We start from the raw sequence: 21995 nt of genomic DNA on the forward strand, positions 1-21995 counted from the left end.
CCTGGTCCAAACAGACAATATGACGGCAAAGGCCTATGTGAATCGTCAGGGAGGCACCAGATACCGGAAACTTCAGGACGAAGCTCAGGTCCTGTTCAGATGGGCGGAAGCCCATCTTCGATCCATCAGAGCCATCCATGTGGCAGGAAGGGACAATGTGGTAGCAGACTGGCTGAGTCGGCAATCCTTGGACCAGTCGGAATGGGCTCTTCATCGCGAGTTGTTTCAAGAGATCTACCAAAGATTCAGGACACCGGAAGTGGATCTCTTCGCCTCGGACGACAATCACCAGGTGCCACAGTATTTTTCAAGAACAAGAAGCAGAGGGGCGGCAGCAGTCGACGCTCTGAACTCAGACTGGCCGAGAAAGCTGTTATATGCCTTTCCCTTGTTCCAGATCATCCAGAGATTTCTGCAGAGGGTTCGGGAGCAGAAAGCAGAGGTGATTGCAGTGGCCCCCTTTTGGCCCAGGAGAGCCTGGTTCCAGGACCTTCAAAGTCTGTCAGTATAGGAGCCGTGGCGAATTCTGTTGAGAGGGAATCTTCTAGTTCAAGGCAAACTGCATCATCCACGACCAGAGATGCTGCAGCTCACTGCCTGGAGATTGAGTGGCAACAGTTGATTAGTCTGGGTTATTCGGATAAGGTGGTAGACACCATGTTGTCCTCAAGGAAGAGCTCCACTAACAGGAGCTATAATGTTACCTGGCAGGTTTTTCGTATCTGGTGTGCGAATAAGGGGGAGGACCCTTTGCATGCCTCAGTTTCTGTTGTACTATCCTTTCTGCAGGAGGGGCTAGAAAAAGGCCTTAGCACTAGTACACTGCGTAGGCAAGTGGCTGCCATAGCAGCGGTCAGAGGGTCTAGGAAGGGCAGGTCTATCTCCACACACCCACATATCAGGAGGTTCCTGAAGGAGGTGTCCTTGGTTAATCCACCGCAGGTGCATAGGTTTCCTTCCTGGAATCTGAACACGGTACTAAAATTGCTTTGTGGCAAGCCTTTTGAACACATGGCATCATGTCGTCTCAAGTTGCTGGCCTTTAAGATGGCGTTCTTAGTGGGCATCACTCGGCATGCAGAGTGTTGAAGCTTCAGGCTCTCTCGATTCATAAAGATCTCTGTGTTTTCCATCAGGACAAAGTCGTGCTTCGCACTGAACCTGCATTCATCCCGAAGGTGAACTCACACTTTCATAGGGCGGAGGACATCGTGCTGCCTTCCTTTTGCCCCAGTCCAGTCCATGAGACAGAGAAGCTGTGGCATTGCCTAGATGTCCGTAGAGCCCTTAGTTTCTATCTGGAAAGGACCAAGGGGTTTCGTCAGTCCGACTCTTTGTTTGTTTCCTTTAGGGTTTCAAACAATGGTCGCAAGGTGTCAGCCTCCACCATTAGTAGGTGGATTAGGGGGTGCATCTGTGAGGCTTACAAGGCAAGAGGTTTGGAGCCCCCGACAGGGGTGACAGCTCATTCCCTCAGAGGAACAGCCACGTCAGCAGCCTATAGGGCTTTTCCTTCTTTGGAGGTAGTATGTAAGGCATCGACCTGGAAGTTTTCCCACTGAGCTTACCTCGGAGCTTACCTCTTCACTGCTTAGCGTCTGCGCGTATTTCCCACCAACTGCTCCAAGGCTGCTCCAAGTAACCAAGTAGAGTCACAGCTTTTGCATCGCTAACGTAAACTGGTTTTTAGCAGTTTCCATTTGCAACGCAAAAGGTCAGGAACTTCCTGGTTCCTTGGAGCAGTTGGTGGGAAATCTGCGCAGACGCTGCGTGGTGAAGAGGGATGTCGCTCCGAGGTAAGCTTAGTGGGAAAATGATCTTGGTTGTGATTTCAAGCATTATTTTGATCATAATATTAAATGTTTTTTAAAATATGGATGCTTTTGCTCTGTTTAAGGTTTTTCTTGGGACTCTGAGTATCTGTCTGACAATTAACAAAAAGCAACATTTTATATGGAACACATTATTATCTTAAGCATTATTGGTACTTTCTCATGTAGCCCAGAGCTTGTATGCTGGAATGGTTCAGAAGCTAATACTGAAATAAATGTCATTAGTCTTCAGGGTACCATTGGATTTTTGTTTTTTATTTTTCTATGACAGAATTACATAGCTTGTTCTGTAGATTCTTTTTTATCTTGGTAGTGTGAGTGTCCTTTCTGATTTGCAACCATTGTTGAAGGGCTGCATGTACTTTGGGGATTATGCGGGAAATAGAAATTAAAACAAAACATTTAATACAGTTTACATCTTATCCTTTTAAGACAGTCTTTTAAAATACCTTAAAATAATAATAAACACATAACCATATGTCAGCTAAAGTTCCAGTTAACTGAAAGATCAAGTAAATGTAGATTTGATTTGTCACATGAAATGAACAAAGAGAAGCTTGTAACTGGGCAATTGCAGAGTCACTATTTTAAATGTTTGACTTTTATACCCAGTGGTGCCACATTAAGGAAGTGGATAAATAGAGCTTTCTCTAATCATCCTAATTAGCAAAACGGCATTTAAGAACATAAGAGAAGCCATGTTGGATTAGGCCAGTGGCCCATCCAGTCCAGCACTCTGTGTCACACAGTGGCCAAAACCCAGGTGCCATCAGGAGGTCCACCACTAGGGCCATAATTCCAGAAGCCCTCCCACAGTTGCCCCCCAAGCACCAAGAATACATAGCATCACTGCCTCAGACTATCTATCCATCTATACCTTGCAGCTAATAGCCTCTGCTCTGTATGTTTATCCAATTCCCTCTTGAAGCTGTCTGTGGTTGTAGCCACCACCATTTTCTGTGGTATTGAAATTCACATACTAATTACTCTTTGAGTGAAAAAGTACTTCCTTTTATTTGTTCGAAACTTATTGCTCATTAATTACATTGAGCACCCATGAATTGCTGTATTCCGAGAGAGAGAAGTACTTCTTTCTCTACCTTCTCTATCCCATGAATAATTTTGTAAACTTCTATCACATCACCCCCCCCCCCACTCCCAAGTCATAATTTCTCTAGGTTAAAGAGCCCTAACCCCTTTAACCTTTCTTAATGGAGAAAGTGTTCCATCCCCTTTATTATTTTGTTGCCCTTTTCTGCACTTTTTCCAATGCTGTAAAATGGAACACAGTATTCCAAATGAGGCCTCACCATTGATTTATACAGGGGCATTATGATATTGGCTGATTTGTTTTCAGTTCCCTTCCTAATAATTCCCATCATAACATTTGCCCTTTTTATTGCTGTCGCACACTGAGGCAACATCTTCAGTGAGTTATCTAACATGACTCCAAGATCTCTTTCTTGGTCAGTCTCTGCAAGTTTGGACCCCATCGACTTTTATTTATAGTTAGTTATAGACATGTATTTTTGGCTCCAGTATGCATTACTTTGCACTTGCCTCTGTTGCTCAATTGCCGTGCTGATGCCACTCGGCCAACCTCAACGTATCCCTCCAGAGCAGTGGAGATATTCACAAGAATCTTGGCAGAATGACTTATACAATATTTAAGACCACTGCTGAAGTAATGCCATGGTTGGACCACTGTGTCCTGAAGGCTCATATGGATGTCCCACCTTGAACCTATTTAGGCGACAGTCATATTTTAGCTTGCCTGCGGAGCCAAATGGACCCAGTATGGTTCCAGATGGCTCTACGGGATCTCTGGCCTCCTGGCGACTCACTAGATTACTTAGTAGAGTCTGGGCATGACCAGCTCACTATCGCCATCAATGAAATTGCACCCCGGTGCCCTCTGTGCCCCCGTTCTAAGCTGGCATTGTGGTATAACCCAGAATTGCCGCTGATGAAACGAAGGTTCAGACAGCTAGAGAGGCAGTGGCGGCGTACTCAGGATGAAGCAACTAGAACATCCTATAAAGAGTTTATGGGATCCTATGAGATGACAGTCAAAGCTGCAAAGAAGGTCTAATTTGCGGCTAAGATTGCATCCGTGAATTCGTGCCCAGCACAATTGTTTAGTTTGATTTGGTCCCTTACAACAGTGATCCCAAACCTTTTTGGCACCAGGGTCCAGTTTTATGGAAATCAGTTTTTACATGGGCTGGTGGGGGGGAATAGTTTCAGGATGATACAATTGTGCACTTTATTTCTAGTATTACATTGTAATATATAATGAAATCATTATACAACTCATGGCCCGGTTGCTAACAGGCCACGGACCGGTACTGGTCCACGGCCCAGGGGTTGGGGACAACATTGCCACAAGGCAGATTGGACATTGGCTGCGAGGCTGTTGCGACTTTTTTTGTGGATAAGATCTCGTCACTTCGTCATGACCTCCCTGCCACATTTGAAACAGTATGTGAACTCAAGACTCTGTGCCTGTCATTCAGTTCAGCTTTGGATAGTTTTACAACACTCAGCCTGGAAGAAGTTGACAGGATCCTTTCCACTGTACGCCCGACAACATGTGATCAACTGGACCCTTGTCCATCTTGGCTGATTAAAGCTTTCCTTTACGGGATATTGTAAATAGATCCCTCTCTGAAGGGCTTTTTCCATCGCCTCTTAAAGAGGCAGTGGTTCGTCCTTTCTTGAAAAAACCAACATTGGACCTGGCAAACTACAGGCCGGTGTCAAACATGCCCTAAATAAGATTATTGAGAGGGCAATGGTGCTACAGTTGCAGAGCTTTCTGGAGGATGCTTCTGGAGACAGTACTGGTCGCCCTCTTAGATGATCTCCAATGGCATCTGGATCGGGGTGGTTCATCAGTGCTGATGTTGCTATGCGTGTTGGCTGCATTTGATACAGTCGACCATCAGCTACTGACCCACCACCTTGCAGATGCAGGGGTACAGGGGTTAGCTCTACAATGGCTTTCCTCTTTCCTTCAAGGTCGGGGACAAAGGGTAGCGATTGGGGAACAGTCATTCCAGAGACACCTGCTTAATTGCAATGTGCTTCAGGGAGCAGTGCTTTCTTCGATGTTGTTTAACATCTACATGTGTCCCCTTGCCCATATTGCCCAGAGTTATGGGTTGGGCTGCCATCAATATGCAGATGACACCCAGCTCTATCTACTGATGGATGGCCGGTCTGACTGTGTCCCAGAAAATCTGGACCTGGCGTTTAAGCCATGGCAGAATGGCTTAGGCTGAGTTGACTAAAGCTGAATCAGGTAAAGACAGAGGTCCTTTGCCTGAGTTGCAGCAGTCCTGACAGGGTAATCCCCTTACCGGCTTTTGACGGAGTTCTACTTACAATGGCACCCAGGGTTAGAAGTCTGGGAGTGCTACTGGAGTCTTCCCTAACAATGGAGGCCCAGATAGCAGCTGCTGCCAAATCCACCTTTTTCCACCTTAGGTGGGTAAGGCAGTTGGTTCCCTTTCTCGAGCACAGTGACTTGGCAACTATGATCCATACTACAGTCACCTCGAGATTGTACTACTGCAATGCCCTCTACATGGAGCTGCCCTTGTCCTGAATCTGGAAACTGCAGCTGGTGCAGAATGTGGCAGCCAGGCTGCTCTTGGGGCTCTCCATGCAGGAGCACATACAGCCTGGGCTGCGGACACTCCACTGGCTGTCAGTGGTATACTGGATTCGCTACAAGTGCTAGTTATTACCTTTAAAGACCTATATTGCTGAGGACCTGGGAGCACGTTCAGCCAGTGCTGAAAGAGCTGCACTAGCTACCTATTGTGTTACAAGTCCGTTTCAAGGTGTTAGTATTGACCATTAAAGCCCTTTATGGTCGGGGGCCTGCTTATCTAAGGGACCGCCTTTCTCTGCATGTTCCCCAGCGAGCACTGTGTTCAGGGACACAAAATCTACTGTCCATCCCTGGACCAAAGGAGGCCAGGTTATGCTCCACAAGGACTAGGGCCTTCTCAGTGGCAGCACCAGGAATGTGGAATGCCCTCTCGGAGGCTATAAGGGCCCTGTGGGATCTTTCTACCTTCCGCAGGGCCTGCAAGACAGAACTGTTCCGACAGGCATTTAACATCTGACCCGAGAGAAGACTGCAACTCCACGTCTCTAAAGAGTTATGATTACTATCTGATCACCATCAGGAAAAGAATACGCCTATGTTAAAGACAGCACCATAGAATGTTTTAATTGTAACTGTATTTTATTGGTTTTTAAATTCTAAATGTAAATATTTAAATTGATTGTTAGCCGCCCTGAGTTCACTTGCAGAGAGGACGGGATAGAAATTTAAGGTAAATAAATAAATAAAACCTTAGAGACCATCTCTCCCCACATGCTCCTCAGAGGGTACATAGATTGGGAACACAAAACTTGTTGTTGATCCCTGGGCCAAGAGAGGCAAGACTGAAAAGAATGTGAGAAAGAGCTTTCTCAATTGCCGCCCCTCATTGGTGGAACCAACTGCCTGAGGAGGTCAGAGCCTTGTGGGATCTTGCCCAGTTCCGCAAGGCTTGTAAGACGACACTGCTTCAGTTAGCATTTAATTGAAATGCTGACTACCACCAAGACGCTAGATCCAATGGATGCTGAGATCATTGAATGCTGTCTTAAATCTGTATTAAATTTAGCACCAAATTATTTTAAACTGTTTAATGCTTTTAATGTAAATGTTTTTTATTGTAAGTTATGTGTTGTGAGCTGCCCTGAACCTGCTTTGGAGGGGAGGGCAGGATATGAATCCAATAAAATAAATAAATCTATCTTCTATCATCACCACTTACCCTCTCCTTGCACATCTGCTAAACAAGCCTGTTTATTCCCTCATTTCAGACACTTTGTCACTGAAGCGGGCCTGCTACCTCACAGAGCTGTGGGGAAAGGAAGTCCCCAAAGTATACTGGACCCAAGCTATTTAGGGCTACATGTCTAAAAGCTTATTGAGAGCCAGTCTAGATCATTTTGTAATTTATTGGCTGATTTAACTACAATGCACTGTTTGTGTTGTTGCCCATGAAAGCTTTTTGTTTGGAAGCTTCAACCACTGTGAGATTCTGCAATGGGTATGCTTACTGGAAATAGTACTAGAGGATTTTACTTTTACTGTGGCTCTTTTTGACTGGGTTCTTGACTTGATTCAAAGGGCTATTTAAATCCCTAAATAATCAGTTGAACATCAATAGGAAAACCACCTTTTGTAAAGAACATCTTTGTTTTTATTTATTTCAGTATTGATTACCCCATTTTTCTCACTAATGGGGACCCAAACCAGTTTACCGTACCTTTTTCTCCTTGTATTCTGTATCCTAACTTTTGCTCTGAATACTCTTTTTAAATTTAAGTGCTATGGGATTTTCTGTTTGATGCCCAGATCTGCCAACACTATTTGAACTGAAGTGCTACATAATTTTTTTTCTAAATCTGCATGGTGGTATTATAAGTGGAGAATCTATAAAGACTGCTGAGGACGTCTAATTTGTCCTTCTTCCAGTATTTCCTCTTTCCCTTCCCTAAAAGCCTCTATAGCATCTCCCCCTTTCCTGTGTCTTTCTCTCCTTCCTACCAATCAGCCAATTTCACTTTATCTCCCCCCAACTTCAGCTTTCCCTCCACCTGGCAGAATCTCCTTGGAAAAGCTTTATGTGGTGCCAACTGCTAGGCTTGGCATGTTTGTGTGGTGGAGAACCTACAATGACTTGCAGGGGCGCCTCACTTTCACCTGTATCCTACTGTTTGGGATTAAGACAGACTCAGTCAGGAGAAGCCAGAACAGTCAAGCCAAAACATTGACCATAGTCACGTAGTTGAGAGTTCAGTCCAAGAGTCATGCACCAGTGAGTCCCACGGGCAGATGGGGTTAGAGCAGGTCCAAGAAGTGTGGTCAAGCAGGTACAATGGTCAAGGCCGCAGATTCAAGAGCTGCAACAGGTAAAAGGGTCTGGTGAAGTGGTTGTGACATTGACAGTGTTATGATGAGTTGCTCCCATGCTGGAGCTTTCTGCCGTTCTCTTTTTTATACTACGCTCACAGCTGGATCCTGTTGAGTCAATGAGTGACCCGCCCGCCTGACTTGTTAGCCCCAGGTGCGTCTCATGATTTGGTAACTGTCAGGCAATGAGGCACATACTTTAAGAACATAAGAGAATGTTGGATCAGGCCATGTTGGATCAGGCCAATGGCCCATTCAATCCAACACTCTGTATCACACAGTGGCCAATACACACACACACACACACACACACACTGTGGCTAATAGCCACTGATGGACCTCTGCTTCATATTTTTATCCAAACCCCTCTTGAAGCTGGCTATGCTTGTAGCCGCCACCACCTCCTGTGGCAGTGAATTCCACATGTTAATCACCCTTTGGGTGAAGAAGTACTTCCTTTTATCCGTTTTAACCTGACTGCTCAGCAATTTCATTAAATGCCCATGAGTTCTTGTATTGTGAGAAAGGGAGAAAAGGACTTCTTTTTCTACTTTCTCCATCCCATGCATAATCTTGTAAACCTCTATCATGTCACCCTGCAGTCAACATTTCTCCAAGCTAAAGAGTCCCAAGCGTTTTAACCTTTCTTCATAGGGGAAGTTCCTTCTCCAAAACTTCACAGACCATGCGTCCCAGGGCATTAGATTGTGGGCCCACGGGTGGATCTGTTGGTGAAGGAGGGGGAAGAGGAGGAAGAAGAGGAGGGGCAGGGGGCACAAGTTGGATACCAGTGCCTTTTAGGGGACAATCTTTGGAGAGCTGGCTTGGGTTAGAAATGGGCATGCATTTCTCTACTGCATACCTGCATTTATGTCAGACTTGCAGCAGTTCAATAGAAGCTCGGGGCTCTGTGTGAAAGGTCTTTCCTATCTTCTCCCAGTCCCGAAGTTTAAGAGAACCTCCCTCCGGATACCAGGGGCATTGCTTACTGATCACTTGTAACAGAGTCTTAAGTTGGCCAGAAGTCACGGACCCGCCGGTCTTTTGGATCAAAAACTTTAACTCACCTAAATGTTTCTGCTCAACCTGAGAGAACTGTCCACCCATACTTACCAAATGAAAGGGGTCATTTGAGAATGACGGGGTGTGCACTTTGGGGCTTATGCCAGGCGTTTGATAAGTAGGAGCTGAGCTGCTGGGCTGTGCCACGCGATACCTGAAAACAGGAGCTCTCCCTGCTTCGGTGAGCTGTCCCTACTTCAGGAGCTGAATGGTCCCTGTTTGGGCACCATTTGTAGGAATGATCACTGACACAAGTGTTTTGGGAGAAGAAAAAGTTCTACCTTGCCCCTCTGAGCAAGGGTTTATTTATTCCTGTTCCACTCACACCAAAAATAATTCAGCTTACCGCATCGCAACAGACAAAGCACCAACAGGAAGACCTCTCCCCAGCTACCATGAGGTCGTGTCTGCATCTACAGAAATTAATACCAGCTCAGCAGTTATCAGGAATAGATTTATCTGAGGAAGCAGAAATGTGGTTTGAACACGGGTGTAGGGACCTTGTGCTCTTCTGTTATCAGAATTATAGGGAAGCAGGTTGGTGTGCTGATTGCATGATCCTCCCACATCACTACGCTTGTCACTCCAAGAGGATGAGGAACCATTCACAAGCACTCTTTGGGTGCGATCTGTCAACCAGTTACAGATCCACCTAATAGTAACAGGATCCAAACCACATTTTACCAACTTGTCAACAAGGATAGTATGTGGAACCTTTTCAAAAGCCTTACTGAAATCAAGATAGACTTTGTCTACAGCATTCCCCTGATCCAGCAAGGTAGTAACTTTCTCAAAAAAGATCAGGTTAGTCTGACATGACTTGTTTTGAGAAACCCATGCTGGCTCTTAGTAATCACAGCCAAATTTTCTAAATGTTCAAGGACTGACTGATGATTGGTTCTAAAACTTTTCCAGGTATAGACATTAAGCTGACAGGTTGGTAGTTACTTGGATCCTCCTTTTTCCCCTTCTTGAAGATGTGGCAATATTTGTCCTCCTTGAATCTTTTGGCACCTCACCTGTTTTTCAAGAATTCTCAAAAATAATGGACAGAGGCTCAGAAATTACATCCTCAAGTTCTTTTGGTATCCTTGTATGCAGTTCATCTGGCCCTGAGGAAACCAGGTGTTGACCCCTATGCCGATCCTAGGCTGCAACTCCTTCCCTCAACATATATTCTGTTTTTGCCATGTTGAGCACTGTTTCCCTCACAAGAGAAGACTGAGGAAAAGTAGGAATCGAGCAGTTTTGCCCTTCATCACTTGTTACAATTTCACTTTCCTGTCCCTTCAAGGGACCTGCCATATCCTTGTTCTTTTTCTTACTCTGTTCATATGTACATAAGAGGAGGCATCATTTTTTGATGTTGGAAAATAAGAAAAGGCACAAGCATCCCATGGTGTCCCCCTCAAGACAGGCAGAAGAGTTGGTTTTTATATCCCACTTTTTTCTACCTTAAGGAGATTCAAAGCAGCTTATATTTGCTTTCCCTTTTTCTCCTCACAACACTTTGTGAGGTAGGCAGGACTGAGAGAAGTCTAAGAGAACTGTTACTGGCCCAAGGTCAGCCAGCAGGCTTCATATGGAAGAGTGGGGAATTAAACCAGGTTGTCCAGATTGGAGGCCACTGCTCTTAACTACCACACCATGCTGGCTCTTCTTTCCTCAGGCTCTGCCGCCAGCCATCTTGCACTCTCCTGTATAGATGGAGTGGGCTTCAGCACTTTCCCGCAGCCCTGGCCCCACTCAATGCACAGCAGCCAAGAAGGTCTGAGCGCCTGCTCCGGCTGCAACGCCACTGAGGATGTTCTCCGCAGCTGAGAACGAAACATCTGGAAGGAAAACGTTCTCCAGTAGAACACGGCACTTGATCTCGAAAGATTCTACAAACCCTAATGATGTTACCAGCCGTGAAAACCTGAAATCTTTGATAACACGCCTCTACGGGGAGGAATCCTACCACCTGATCCGACGGCTGGAAACACTTCGCAAGAGAAAAGCCCAACTCCTCTGCTCACTCACCTTTCTGCTACGCTGCCGAGATACAGAGATCACTCCCCGCTTTCTACAGCAAAAACGCCACTTCAGTACTCCATCTGCTCACCGCATCTATAACCGTATGGAAAGAGTCCTCCTATGTGACAGAATACACCAAACCCGGCGGGATCTAGCCCTCAACGACTGCCAACTTCTTCTCATTCACCTTGAACTCAGCAACAAACTACAGAAAAATGACTGGGACCTTGTTGACCGCATCACTCACACTTCTCATATATCCACCATGGGTCTGGCAACTGAACGACAAAAACAAAAGTATAACAACATCTCCAGAACCAAGCAACCCTCTCCTACACTGGACACACAACGCACAGTCGTCAACCTGTCCAAACGACAACTGACTACAGCTGAAATCTCTGTGCTCTCCAAAGGAGGGAACTTCGCCATCACCCCTTCCAGAATTCCTACAGAAGACATTATCGCTAACATTGAAGCCAGTATTTGCAACCTCCCACGACACATTACAGAAGAAATAAGAAGAGAATCATCAAGAATCTTACAACACGCTAAACCTTCAAAAAGCAACCTCACCCATGCAGAAAGATCAGCTCTAAAAACCCTCAACACTGACAAGGACATACTGGTTCTTGCAATGGATAAGGGGAACGCCACAGTTATTCTCAATACAGAAGACTACCATAATAAAATTCAGGACCTTCTCAAGCCAGATACATACAGGAAACTTCGCTGCGATCCCACCACAAGAATACTTCGGAAAACAAATCTGTTCATCAAAGGCTCTTCAATACCGATTGAGGATCAATGCCTGCTCAGAAAGTCTGAAGCTCTGCCCCCCAGACTGTATGGCCTACCTAAGATCCACAAACCCAATGTTCCTCTTCGACCGATAGTCAACGCCATCGGCTCACCTACCTACGCCATAGCCAAACACTTGACCGGCCTTCTTCAACCCCTTGTGGGCAACACCACCTCTTACATTAGGGACTCATCACATTTTTTGGAAAAAATCAAACCCCTAAAACTCCAACCCAGTGATCTTTTAGTAAGCTTCGATGTCGTCTCGTTGTTCACCATGGTTCCCGTCAAAGAAACCCTTGTTCAACTACAACACATCTTTCCTGATGACATCACTGCCCTATTCCACCACGTGCTCACCACTACCTACTTCCAATGGAACAATAACTTTTATGAACAGATCGATGGAGTTGCCATGGGAAGCCCCCTTAGCCCTGTTATCGCTAACTTTTACATGGAAACCTTCGAAGATACAGCACTAAGATCTGCCCTAAAACCACGTTGCTGGCTCGGATATGTGGATGATGTTTTTGCCATCTGGAGTCATGGAGAGGCTGCTTTGAATAACCTTCTCCTTCATCTGAATTCAGTCCATCCTCGTATCCAGTTCATCGTGGAGAAAGAAAACAATGGTCAACTTGCCTTTCTTGACGTTCTCATTACCAGGAAAGATGACGGAAAACTCGGCCACACTGTATTCAGGAAACCCACACACACCGATCGCTATCTAAATAAGAATTCCAATCATCATCCTCGCCAAAAACGTACAGTTGTAAAAACCCTCATTCACCGTGCATCACGCATCTGTGAACCAAGCCAACTCCAACAGGAACTACACCACCTCAAACAGTCACTGCAGGCCAATGGATACTCCCAACAAGAAATTAGAAGAGCCCTCCATCCCAGGAGACCATCCACACCAAATCCCGAGCCACACACAAATGTGGGTACAGCCTTCCTGCCCTATATAAAATCTGTCACCGAACGCATTGGCAAAATTCTCAAACGCCATAATGTTGACACAGTCTTCAAGCCCACACAACAAATCCGCCACATGCTGCGCTCGGCCAAAGATATGAGAGATCCACTTTCAACCCCTGGAGTCTACAAAATACCCTGCTTCTGTGGTGCAGTCTACATTGGCACTACTCAACGCAGTATCAACACCCATCTCACCGAACACAAGAGACACTGTCGCTTGTTTCAGCCAGAAAAATCAGCTGTAGCTGAACATGCACTTCAAGAAGGAGACCACGTCATCCACTTTGAAAGAACTGAAGTCCTTTCTACGGTCTCACATTATCATACCCGCCTGAACAGAGAATCTATTGAGATTTACAAACACCAGCACAATTTTAACAGAAAGGAAGAAGGCATTTTCATCCACCAATCTTGGTACCCAGCTCTGCAAAACACCCTATAGACTATAAATTGCAGAAAGTCTCAGAACAACCAGCAAATTCCACAGAACAATCAGCACAGTCAACAACCATCTTCCTTATCTTCAAACCCCTTCCAACCCTCCCAGCAATTAACACGGAACAATGGTCACATTCAACAGCCAGTTTCCTTATCACTACCCTTCCAGGAAGCCCCACCAAACAATGGGCACATCCACAAACTAATTGCCCTTTCATCACACCCCCTCCAGCCTAGAAATAGCAGCTCTCCAGCAGCCCTGGCCCCAGTCAATGCACAGCAGCCAAGAAGGTCTGAGCGCCTGCTCCGGCTGCAACGCCACTGAGGATGTTCTCCGCAGCTGAGAACGAAACGTCTGGAAGGAAAACTTTCTCCAGTAGAACACGGCACTTGATCCCGAAAGATTCTACAAACCCTAATGATATATCTCTATGCTTGCAATTTATTATCTATCTGTCTCATGAAGATAAATCTCCATTCCGCATTATGCTTGAGTGCTGTTCTACCTTTCTTTGACTCTGATAACAGTTTAACTGGAGAGCCAGTTTGGTGTAGTGGTTAAGTTTGCAGACTCTTCTCTGGGAGAACCGTTTGATTCCCCACTTTTCCACTTGCACCTGCTAGCATGGCCTTGGGTCAGCCATAGCTCTAGCAGAGGTTGTCCTTGAAAGGGCAGCTGCTGTGAGAGCTCTCTCCAGCCCCACCCACCTCACAGGGTTTCTGTTGTGGGGGAGGAAGGTAAAGGAAATTGTGAGCTGCTCTGAGACTCTTCGGAGTGGAGGGTGGGATATAAATCCAATATCTTTTTCTTCTTCTTAAATTCCATCCTAATTGTGAAATACACCTACAGCTGCTCTGATGGCTCGCTGATGGCAAAGCTTCTGTTGCTGGTCTGTGTACCTCATACTGATGGACTTCATACATTACTTCTGTTGTTTCTAGAGATTTGTCCTCCAGTGCTAGCACCAAATTGTCTGACTGGCCTCTCTCCCTATTCCTCTGGTGAGTATTACAGTGTCTGATTTGGAAACAATAAGGTGTCAAATCAGTCAGCAATGGATACGCTCTAAGGTCTTCAAACCTTGTCTAGAACAGAGGATGTCAGAATATATTGTAAACAGGTTGTTAAGATGGCAACCATTCTGGTTCTACAGATGACACAGGAGTGACTCTATGGCAATCAGATACTTACTTTGACTTTGGATTGGTGGAATCTTAATCCCTCGTGTCCTACACCCTGTCCTTTCAGCTGCCTTGAATAGCTATTCTGTAGATTGCAAAGGACCCTTGAATCAAACTTACTTCTTCTATCTCTGCCTTCAAGATGGTGAAAAGTTTATATCAGGTGCAACAAGATGGATGTGACTTTGTTTCCAGTCTCCTACCAAATTCCCTCATGGTGTATAGTTTACTAGGAAAAGTGAGCCAAACTGCTCATGGCACAAGGAGGAAAGGAAGTTAAATGGTATTGGCAGCTACCTTGTGGTTTGAAGTGACCAATTATTTACACTTCCTTTGGAAGAAGGTATCACATGTGTTAGATTGCCTTCCAGAAGATGTTATTTTTTTGGACACCTTTCAAGACAAAACCATGCTTGCAAAGCAGCAGGTTTTAACGTTCTCAGCATGTGGCACAATACTATTCTAAGCAGATGTGTACTGCCAACTCTCTGCTGCCATTCATGACTTCACTCTAACTCCTGAGGCTTGTATCAGAATAGACGATGTACCTTTTGTGGAAGATGGCTTACAGTGGGAAGACAGAGGATACTCCAGAGAAAGTACAGAAACTGTATTCCAGAGACCACTTGGTGGTTATTGCTACCCAAAATGACAGGCAATAAAACATCGCCTGTGATCTCAATCTCAAATACTGGAATAATCTAAAACACCTTACTTCTCCACTGACTGGTCTTCTTTTCAGAAGCTTTTCTCTTCCTCTCAAGTCATCATATTCATCTTCTAAGAATTAAACTTTGTCTTGGACCAAAATTTTTTTCTAGTTTCAAGCATCTATTTTGCCTTTCCTTACCTAAAGAAATGTCTGCCAGCCTAGGAGGTAACAACATCACAACGTGAATGCTTATTGTTGCCAAACTTGAATGTGTAATGGAATTTTCTTGATTTCACTCTTCAGAGTATTCAAATGTATTCTACCTCATGTGACCTTTTTGCAAGAAATGGATTCTCACCAGCTAAAAGATGCAGTAGAAGCCCTCACAAGAGTTCTATTCCAGGTACTTTACTCTTACAAAAGACGATGGAGATGTTCATCATGTCTTCAGCTAAAGAGGTGTAAATGAGTACACAAACTTCAAGAAGTTCTAGATCAGGGGTGTCAAACGTGGCCCAGGGGCCAAATCATGCCCCCAGAGTGCTCCTGTCAGGCCCTTGAGCAACTGGTTGTCATCTGCTTCCTTCTTCCTCTCTTGCTTCCTTGTGCATCACAGCTTGCTTTGCCAGGCTTGCTCAATAACGCAGGAGCTGCAGAGCAAAGCCTCTATTTTCTTCATTGGCTGTGGCTTCTACCTTGGGAAGAGAGAGGGAGAGCTTGCTTTGCCAGAGCTATTGAGCCAAGTGTCTCTTCCTTCTATTGGCTGAGGCTCCCCCCTGATGCTCTGGGTAAGGAAGGAAAGAGACAGAGCTTCCTTTGGCCAGTTCCCTGGACCCCATGGGAGAAATACAAAGCACATTTAAGTCCAATAAGTGCTAATGTTTTAAGCATGTTTTATTAATCTTAAATAGATACACACGTGGCCCAGTCCAACATGGCCTGGCCCAACAAGGTCACATTTATGTCAGATCCGGCCCTCATAACAAATGAGTTTGACACCCCTGAAAGATGGTGATCTAGCATCTATCCTTGCTTTCAGAACTGGGAACTTGGTTCACCTTCTGTTCCTACATCTGGCCTGAACACTACAAGTTTCCTCAGCTTGCTTTGAGAAATGCTCTGTACAAGGTGTTGTCCTTTGATTTCTCCGCTTCTCAGAGTTTTCACTGAGTGCATGGCGGTGGTTGTAGCACTTCTTCATTATCAAGGGATTACTCTCTTCTCATATAGACAGCTGCCTTCTGACTGGGCCTTTTCATCTTTAGCAAGAACTTTCATCTTTAGTGAGAACTCCTCTGTTGTATCCTGTTATCACTGACCTTTTGGATGAATAGAGAAAAGTTTTCCCCTCAAGGACTGTAGAATTCTTAGAGGTGCTCTTTGATTACACCTCTGGGATGGCATACTTCCCCACAAACAGAATCAGCACCATTGTCAGCCTTGCATCTCATCTTCATCACCACCCTTTGCAGAAAGTGAGATGTAACAAGCTGCTTGATTGAATGGCAGCATTCAATATGTTAACATATTTTGCCGGCTTCATAATGACACTGTAGTTCAGGACTGGTTCAATTAGAACCTCCAGTCCTTTTTAGACTCGCAATACAAAGTCATATGAATTCCAAGGTTATTACTACAGGCTGTACTTTAGTGGAACCACCACCACTGTTTCAATTTTGTAAAGGATGGGTAATCAGTAATGTCGGTCTTCTGGAAAACCTCTTGGTAATCTCATTTATATGTTAAGCGGAATAAAGTAGAGCCTTACAACAATCCACATATAAACTCTGTTGGTTCAAAGAGCAATTATTCAGTACAGCATATTGTAACCAGCAAAGTATGGATTTAGCATAAAGTTGCACCTCAAACTCACTATATAAAATCTTGAAACATGAGGAGGGGGTGTCCAGTTATTCCACAGAGGTACTCCCTTGCCAGTGCTGGGTATTATTTTATTGAAAGTATTTTTATGCTACCTTTTCATCCAAATAGGACCCCCAAGGTGGCTTCAATAGCTTAAGTAAATTGGTTAGTAGTAGTTGTACTTATTTACCTGTATATTTGATTTGTATTCACATCCTCCCTCAAATAATTTGAAGAAACTAATTTTGTTTGATGTTGCACAAATACAAAAAATGTTTTAATATATTACCACTTAATTACAGTAAGGTATCAAATCATTAGCATATAGAATACAACAAAAAGCAAAGCAGTGGTTCCAGCTAGCTTCTCTGCTGATGGAAAAAAAGAGGAAGGGTCCCTTTTGACCTACCAAAGTTTACGCTGGGGATCACAGTACCAGCATGGATAAACACTGTACGGAATTGGGGCTGTGGTAAAGAGGGAAGTTGAGAGAAACTGGGTAGAAAATCTGGTTGGATCCACCCCTCTATTAGTCAAGCAGTGTGATGCTGCACTGGAAATCTGTTAGAGATGGCAGCAAAAGATTCAAAGCAATTTAAAGGTATAGCATAATGGGGTAATGGTAATAGGAGTATGTATCTCATATAAAGAAGGAAGAACATACAGAAGTTTAACAAAATAGTAATTAATGTCAGTCATTATAGGCATGTTTCCTCTAATTAGGAGTGTAGGTCCTATATTTGAAAATTCCGCATTGAAAGAGACCACAACCAGGCTGATGAGGCCATAAGATATGAAAATGAAATGACACTTATTTTTCTTGATTATTATGACTTCTAATAAAGAATGGTGAATCTCTTTTTCAGGAAAATCAATGTGAGTTTTTTTGCCTTTGCTTCAGGCATTTTTGTACTTTGAGTCAAAGTATGTTCAAAGAAACTGATCAAGATGTTAGCCATGTTAATCTGTAGCAGCAGAAAAAAGAGTCCAGTAGCACCTTAGCTAACAAAATTTGTGGCAGATATGAGCTTTCATGAGTCATGCTGTTACTTCAAATGCTATTATTTGGTAAAATTGGGCTGTAACTAGCGAAATTCTCCCCCAGATTTATGTGGATTTTTCCCTTGAGAACTCTCAGAATTACCCAGGCTGTTGTTTGACCAAGAGAGGTTGTTTTATTAATAGAAAATAATGCAAACATACAGAGGAAAAATGCACCCAGAGAAACAAATGCATCAGTTGCAGAAATACAAGAGTGATCGAGGTTTTAGGAGGGGTTTCAAGAGGTAATAGCTACCTATCCAAGAGAGTAGAATCCATGGAGGAAAGGCGGTAGAAAAGGACCAGAGTCTCACAGAAGGACTCAAATGAAGTTGGGGGTGCCTGAGACAAACACGTCCACACTGGGGAAGTGCTAGTCCAGAATAGGCAAAAATGTTATCTGGGGGCATTCTGATGTATCTGCCCATTAAAACAATGCATTGATGTGATTAGTTGGAAGTAAAACAATGTGCTGGAAAATGCTGAATGCATCTATGTGTGGGGATGGGTTTGGGGGTGTACTGGAACTGCAAATATGTCTTGACACAATTTGCCTAAGAAGGTAAGAATGCTCATGTTTGCTGATGATCCATGATTGCCTTGAAAGAAAAGGCTCCCCAATTGTGCGAGTGGCCCATTAATTAGGATGATTTGATCAGGAAGGGATGAGCCAGGTGTTAGGATTTGCAGAGGGAAGAGATCTTCTTTCCTGTGGGCTCCACAATGCAAAAGAATAACACTTTGTTTTAGATGGAGGGGGAACCATTAACCTAACAGACACCCTACAGCCACCTCTCAAAATAGCAAACACAAACTGCTTAGATGCAAGGAAGCATTTTGTTTGGCTCTACTCTATCTTGTTTTTTTAGCATATACTTCCAGGCCACACTCTGACTTACTCCTAAACCAGACATGGCTGGTACTTGTACATTGATAGAATCAGCGTTGTACAACTGCTCACTTCTTCAGATACAAATTGACATTTGTCCTTTTTTATATTGATATTTGTCCTTTTTTGATGGCCCAGTTTCTCCCTACATTATGAAAATACATAATTGTCAGAATTCTTTCCATTTGATTCAGACTGATGGTAGTTCTCGGCAAGGAGTTGTACAAGGTTGTGCAAGGATCACAAACCTTTCCCACTTTCCTTTCAGTCCCTTCTGAACCCAGCAAAGCTGATTCCTAGGGTTGAGGAATCTGTCTGGAGTAATAGCCATATAGGTTAGTGGGCTTCACTGTAAGAGATTAAAGCACTACCCTATTTCATCAGCAGGCTATGCTGATAGTTTCCATGACGCTGGATATCAGTTTCTTGGGGTTGAAAAGGACCATTGGTGGAAAGTGAAATGTCAAGATATAGGCTGTGATGGCCAATATCACTTCTCTCTCGGCTTGGCTTCGCGAACGAAGATTTAAGAAGGGTGCAATAGTCCACGTTTGCTGCAGGCTCGCTGGTGGCTGACAAGACCAATGCGGGACAGGCAGATCCGGCCACAGCGGCTGCAGGGAAAAGTCTGATTTAGGGTTGGTCCTGTAGCAGTGCGATTCTTCCTCAATCTCCTTTTGTCCTCAAGACCAGCTATGCGTGCGTTCTCAAAGGAAGAGATAGCCTGGTGGATGAATAAAGGTAAAATTCATACACTTCCTTTAGTTGGGTTCTTTTAGGAGATTATGCCCAACTGAAAATTAAGGAGATCTTTCCCTTTAAGCTGGTAGCAAAAGTTCAGCAATTATTAAGATTTGGGCATGGACCAGACTAATTCCAAGATAAAAAACAGAAATAGCATTTTTTAAAAAAAAATGTGTAAAAACATACAAATAGGAGAAGGAAGTGCTCAATGAAGCAAAACATACAAAAACAATAAACCTGACTGACTCAGCTTACTGATCACTGCCCAAGCCATCTGGTAACCTTGAGGCTGTAGCAGGAACCTGGCAAGCAGCATCTATAGCAGCAGGAATTTCAGCACAGTGGAAGTACTCGAATAGTTGGCTTCCTCACCTCTCTACGTCTTCATTCCTTGATCCGGGTCAAGCTAGCCTGTTTGGTCTTGCACCTGCACCTCTTTTACCCTAGCCCAGATATGACTTCCCTTATAAGCTAGCCAATCAGGATACTTTAGATGCTGTTTCCCAGATGGATATAGATCTTCAACTGTCAGGTAGCTATCATTCCCTTAGATGGCTAGCTGTCAAATGATTAGCCTGACATTTTCCAGCTGCAACATATTACACTGTGTTGGTAACCAATAACAGCTGCTAAGCTATCTTAACGGACTTAAATCTTTTTGGTATCAATCCCAAAACCAGGTGGGTTTTTTTGTTTTTTTTAAGCAGGAACACATAGGAACACAGTTCTGGCTGACTTGGCATCAGGGGGTGTGGCCTAACATGTAAATGAGTTCCTGTTGATTTTTTTCTACAAAAAACGATGTGTGAAACACTGGTGATATCGGGGTGTGGCCTAATATGCAAATGAGTTCCTGCTGGGCTTTTTCTACAAAAAAAGCTTTGCCCCAAACCACTTAAAATCATAGAATCATAGAGTTGGAGGGGACCTCTAGGGTCATCTAGTCTAACCCCCTGCACAATGCAGGAAACTCACAAACACCTCCCCCTAAATTTGCAGGATCTCCATTGCTGTCAGATGTTCATCTAGCCTCTGTTTAAAAACCTCCAAGGAAGGAGAGTCTACCACCTCCCGAGAAAGCCTGTTCCACTGAGGAATCGCTCTAACGGTCAGGAAGTTCTTCCTACTGTTGAGCCGGAAACTCTTTTGATTTAATTTCAACCCACTGGTTCTGGTCCTACCTTCCGGGACCACAGAAAACAATTCCACACCATCCTCTATATGACAGCCTTTCAAGTACTTGAAGATGGTGAGCATATCACCTCTCAGCCACCTCCTTTCCAGTCTAAACATCCCCAGCTCCTTCAACTTTTCCTCAGAGGACTTGGTCTCCAGACCTCTCACCATCTTCGTCGCCCTCCTCTGGACCCGTTCCATCTTGTCTATATCCTTCTTAAAATGTGGTGCCCAAAACTGAACACAGTACTCCAGATGAGGTCTTACCAGAACAGAGTAAAGCAATACCATCACATCTGTGATCTGAACACTAATACTTCTGTTGATACAGCCCAAAATTGCATTTGCCTTTTTAGCCACTGCATCACAGTGTTGACTCTTGTTCAGCGTATGATCCACTAAGACCCCTAGATCCTTTTCGCATGTACTACTGCTAAGACAAGTCTCCGCCATGAATTTTACCTTTATCCCTGTTAAAATTCATTTTATTGGTTTTAACCCAGTTTTCCAGCCTGTCAAGGTCATCCTGTATCCTGTATTCTGTGTTTTCAACCCCTCCCAATTTAGTGTCATCTGCAAATTTAATAAGCATTCCCTCAATTCCTTCATCCAAATCATTGATAAAGATGTTGAACAAAACAGGTCCCATATGAGACCTATGGGTGTTGCCTTTGATAAAGAAAAGGCTTGAACATTCACAATTCAGAGACAAGCACTTAGATACAAAATGGAGAGTCAGTTTCTTGACATGGAAATAGGGAAGATCTTTGACTGTCCATTAACAGGTCACTGGACCCATCCCTTGATCTAGCTGTGTGGTGTGTTGCTATCTGAATCATGGCTGAGTGTATTGAAAACCACTTCTCTACGTGTGTCTTTGTGGTCTAGCTCTTTCAGACAGCAGATGAGGTGGCAAATCTGTGTTTGTACTATAGAGTCAGGGCACACATGTCTGAAAGATGTTCTGTTGTCAAAAGCCTCCATTTTTGTATATTTTTCTCCCCATCCCCCCCTCAAAAGGCTTGAAGTTGTGACCAGTTGCTCTCTGCATGTCCCACTGGACTAATGAACAGCTTCTAACTATTTCCAAGACAAAAGCTCTCTACATATTATCCCTCTGTTCGTTCAGTTAATGCACATAAAGAGGGAACAGGTGCAAGCATGCAGACCCTGCATCATTATTGGCTCATTAGTATGGCATGCACATATAGAAGACACAAATAATCTATGCTCCCTCCCTTCCTGTTACTAGAGACTCTTTCTTTGAGATGTTTTTGGTCACAGACTAAGCACGTGATCACATGGATGCAAGAGCTACAGCCAGCACAATTATAGCTG

The 21995-nt window shown here is 44.2% G+C and overlaps 1 protein-coding gene across 3 annotated transcripts in view; it reads left to right on the forward strand.

The window, feature by feature from the left end:
- STXBP5 (syntaxin binding protein 5) overlaps nucleotides 1-21995 on the forward strand; it is a 306923-nt gene that overhangs the window by 109629 nt on the left and 175299 nt on the right. The window lies entirely within an intron of this gene.

Source organism: Heteronotia binoei, chromosome 1 (genome assembly GCF_032191835.1).
Source record: "Heteronotia binoei isolate CCM8104 ecotype False Entrance Well chromosome 1, APGP_CSIRO_Hbin_v1, whole genome shotgun sequence".
Lineage (NCBI taxonomy): Eukaryota > Metazoa > Chordata > Lepidosauria > Squamata > Gekkonidae > Heteronotia > Heteronotia binoei.